Below are 4848 nucleotides of genomic sequence, written 5' to 3' on the forward strand. Positions count from 1 at the left end.
GACATTATCACACCGAGTGAGATGATTGTCGAAGGTTTGAGCTGAAGAAAATCTCTAGGGTTTCTTCGAAGCTTCTCTCTGGAAGATGGAACAAAGTTTGGGAATTTGAATGAGAATTATTTTGAAACAAAAACTACTTAAATGAGAGGTGAAATTTTGAGCCAAACGTTTACTCGATAATTGTGTACGCATTAAGTATAACTTGTCAGGTAATCAAATAATCATGTACCTACGGATTGCCTCGGTTTACGGAGAATGACGGCTTTAGGCGAACCTTTTGGTGTTGAAGAGTCGGCCCAAGATTCTAACAGATTAACACGCCACACCTGTCCGAAGCTTGGGCCAGGGGGCATCTGTTGGGCCCAAAATGTTCGGCCCGAAAACACTTGCCTCATTTATCAAATACTCAAAACGGAGCGTTTAGACAAAGGAAGGTTCCGAAGGCAGAAGCTGTAGGTCAGAGGCAGTCCGTGTAACGACCCGGATTTTCAAGACTCAATAATGCGGAAATATAAATGTTTTCATTTAACAGAATGTCTCAAAAACCCATAAATAAAAACTTTTTAAAAATTCCTATGACCATACTTAACATTTAGTTACAAACATGTTTTATAAAGAGTAGAGTGAGCCTAGTTTAGGAAAATTACACAACATTTCCAAAAATAAAACAGCTTCCCAAAAGGTCGGTCCACATGTACATTTGCAAGGAAGACTCCAGCGCTCACTGCTCTGCCCTGCCCTTGCCCTTACCTACAACATGAAACAACTAGGTAAGCGAAAACGCTTAGTAAGATCAACTTTCAAACAAAGCAGGTAGAGAAATAGGGATCCGGACCTATCCGGACCCTACACAATCAATTTCAAGAATGCTAAAGCGTCCTGGCAAACTTATGGTCATGCCTGATAACCAATGATAAATTAATTCATAACTAGATAAAAATTCTGCACTCAGAAAAAATTCCAGAACAAGCAGATATATTATATCACAGCTAATTCTTATCAACAATTATATCCCTGCACTCAGAAAATCCCAGAGCAAGCAGATATATTATATCAAAACTATATCTTATCAACAATTATATCCCTGCACTCAGAAAATCCCAGAGCAAGCAGATATATTATATCACAATATAATTCGAGACCAACGCTCGACAATTTCCAACAATTCAGGCGTAACGCGCCCTCCAACATAATTGCTAATCTGTAAAAGAGAACCGAGTCTCCACACTAAGATCTAGCCAATAAATATTCTCATCAAGGGTAACTATCGTGTTACCTAGGGCATCGCTACTTATCCAAGAGTGTAATCCAATTTACACGATTTTACGGAGACTTCTATGTTAATCAGTGGTGCTGGTGAGCAGCTGCCCCTAGGGTGTTCAGCCTCACTCAATCTTGGCAACCCCTAGTATCTCTAGGCACTCTCACAGAATGGCCAATATTCACGGCTGCTATCCGGGAATAACTTATCAGAGCACTTGCTCGGATTCTAACCGTCCAATGATTAAGTAAGCATGAGGGCCCCTAGGTCCCATTTATCTTGGCGCCCCTAGGTTTAACCAGCTTATCCTCACCTCATGGCCACTCGTCGCGGTAATGAACCAGACATAAATAAAATCAAGCAGTGTGACGGGGATCAACCGTCTAGGATATGACGGACATCTACCGTTCATATTTTCTAAATCAGCACTCACTAGACTAACGTCTCTAAGCAACTTTCTATGACAGCCTATATATGTGCATGTATCCCTATACTAACATACAAGACAATAATCATTTCATGTTGCAGCCATACAATATAAGTTGACTTACTTGGAGTCCTTAGCGCTCAGCAGGTTTTCACCCTCCAACGTTCAGTCCAGTTACGCTTAGCCAATACTGTAGTTATCCATACAGTATACTCGGATTAATTATGGCACTCATAATTCATTATTATTATTTTGGGCAGTTTGGTCATTTTAATAAAAGTCATTTGTAAGGATTTATAATACTTATTTGGTTTTAAACCTATTAAGGAAAGTCATACAAAATATTCGAGACTAAACCCTAAGTCTCGGAGAGGCCTATCCTAAGGTCTCGATACCTAGGCTCGGGTATCACAATGGTATTTCCCCACAACCCGCTAAAAATCTTATTATTTCAAGGTATCGCTATTAACCCGCACTTTCGACTAGTCGGTTAAAATATGTAAGATTTTAGCCGGTATTATATCCAGAAAATACAAATAAATTCCTTAATTATTTTTAAAGAAAATAAACTCTTCAAATTTTCATTTTAGTTTTCTTAAGGTTTTAATATCTAAAAACCGATTTAAGAAAATTGCCTAATTTGTCTTAATTAGGAAAACCGTTATAAATTTCTAATCTTGTCTAATTAACTTTCCAAAATCAATTAATCAATTTTACTTACTAGAAAAATAATTCATTTAATTATTTTCTCAAAATATAAGGTTTTAACCATCTTTTAATTTATTAACTATTAATAAATTAAATCTCTTATTTTTAAAAAGAATAAAAACTCTTTAATAAAAATAATTCATTTAAACTCAAAGGGGTAATTTTAGTGAAAATATGATTTCAAGACTTACCATTTTATATCTTGAAATAAACAAAATTTTACTTTTTACCTTATGTTTCAAAATCTCATTTTTACACTAAGTGTGAAAAACCTATTTTTTCATATTTTTAACTACATACTTCGTTAGTTCATAACTTGAAATTTACTTACCCAATTGTTACCAAAATTTCCCAATTCCATTTTTGTTATGCCATTTAGGTCTTTGTAAAATCTTAGGTCAAAATGAGCATTTTTTATTGGTGAAATCATTTTCCAACAATGAGGTAAAAATGACCTTATTTTCAAGTCCTTATTTTTTCCAAACTTTGACAGTTAATAACTTTCAAACCATTTAATATTTCCTTACCAAATTTTACAGTGGACTAATAGGTTATGCCATAAATATGTGCACAAAATTTTAGAAAAAACTGGGTTCATTTGCCTTATACAGTGGCTGTCCAAACTTAATTCCGAAAATAAGAATACGAAAAAACTGTTTTTTACCTAAACTTTGAAATAGCATAACTTACTCATTTCTAAACATTTTTTAGTGTTTCAAAAGCTCAATTTTATGTGCTCAATCTCAACAACATCACAGTACCATTTAATTTTACAAAAACAATATACAGTGGCTGCTTGACCCCTTGGAAGTCACAGCTCAAAACATGTTTTGTTTTAGGGTATCTTACAAAACCCTTGGGGGTTTTGGTTCCCATTTTCAAAAATCAATACACATGCATCATAAAAAATTATTAAACAACTACCATAACCTTATTACATCACCAACAAGAAACTTTAAGCATTAGATATACAAAATAATGCTTAAAACTAAAAACCCTACAACAAAATCATCAAAAGTAAACTTTTTACCTCTTTGGTGTTCTTGCTTATGGTTTGGACCTTCCTATAAGCTTTGACTCCTTCAAAACCTTTCAAAAACCCTAACCAAGTTCCCCCAACAACATAGTTAATTAGCTATTTGAAACTCTATGCTTAAAACTTTACAAAAGCCTAGATTAGTGAAGCTTTACCTTAGGGAAAAATACTTCCTACACCAAGACTTAGCCTCCAAGTTTTCCTTGGTGTTCTTGAGGTTGAATATTGAGGGAACACTTTGAGAGGTCCTCAAAAAATCAGATGAGTGAATGAGAGAGGGAGAGTGATCGGTTCTTAGTGTGGGAATTGCTCACAAAACTCTTCAAAATATCACAAAGTACTTGAGTGCTTTTCTACCCACTTGCCCACTTGACTTCTTCATTAAATGGGATTTAATCTTTATAAAATTGGGTTCACACCACTCTAAAAGACCACATGGCCGGCCACCCTTTGCCATATATATTCATTTTTTTTTTTTTATAAAGGTTAATAAATGTTTCATAAGAAGAAAAGTCCAAATTGGCTTTTAACACATTTTTCACTTTTATTAAGTTTTAATCACCAAACTTAACATTAATTAATTAAATTTAACCTAAGGTCCATTCATGGAATAAAATTCCCCATTTCGGTAAAATTAGACATTTAACACAAAATGCCCTAAAATTTCGATTTTCTTTTAGGTTTATTATTTTTGACCAAACTTTAACTTTTATGAATGTATTTTATGCCCAAAATATAATTGCCATGATTTTTCATTTTATTTTCCGAGATTTTTACCCGATCAGGGTTTTTGTGTCGGTCTAGGACCGAAAGTCTTATCTTGACTTTTAAAATCACAAAATTCATATTTTGGCTAGCAACAACTCATGGAATACTTACAAACAAAATATAATATTATTTAAAATAATATTCTTAACCCGGAGGAAAAATCCCGACCCGAGTCGTTTAAAGGTACCCAAAAACGTAGGACGTTACAGTCCGCGCCTCTGACCCCTGAGCGAGACATTTTAAAAGTCGATATTTTTTGAGGGAAAGTTAGTTATTCTCCTTCCTCCTTTTCAGGGTTCACTTGAACCAACTAACTGTTTTGTATATTTCATCCTATAAATATGAGATTTTGAGGAGGGAAACGGGGGGAATTTTGAACTGACTTAGGCATCGGAGTGTCTTTCTTGCAGGTAATCCCGACGAGTCAAAAGTAGATTTCATCACCGGAGTAGGAGCAAGTCGTCGTTCATCGTTGGATTTTTACTTCCAGATATAGAAAGACAAATTGTTGCCCCAACACTCTTCTTCAAATACTAATCCATAATTAATACAACTTATTCACCAAATATTATTATTAATATGTAACTCTCTCAAATATACTTAAATCATTTCATTATGATAATTACCCGTATGCTCTTTTTTTATATT

The 4848-nt window shown here is 34.4% G+C and overlaps 1 long non-coding RNA gene across 2 annotated transcripts; it reads right to left on the minus strand.

Moving 5' to 3' along the window:
• Window positions 1-425: 425 nt before the first annotated feature.
• Window positions 426-3879, minus strand: LOC133793626 (uncharacterized). 2 transcript variants are annotated; one of them, XR_009874902.1, is made up of 4 exons: window positions 3588-3879; window positions 3427-3497; window positions 1813-1878; window positions 426-750 (listed from the first exon to the last, which is right to left on the minus strand). It is a non-coding gene; the product is annotated as an uncharacterized LOC133793626 (long non-coding RNA). The 2 variants fall into 2 exon arrangements; XR_009874903.1 differs by lacking the exon at window positions 1813-1878.
• Between the last annotated feature and the right edge of the window lie 969 nt (window positions 3880-4848).

The sequence above is a fragment of the Humulus lupulus genome, chromosome 8 (assembly GCF_963169125.1).
Source record: "Humulus lupulus chromosome 8, drHumLupu1.1, whole genome shotgun sequence".
NCBI lineage: Eukaryota > Viridiplantae > Streptophyta > Magnoliopsida > Rosales > Cannabaceae > Humulus > Humulus lupulus.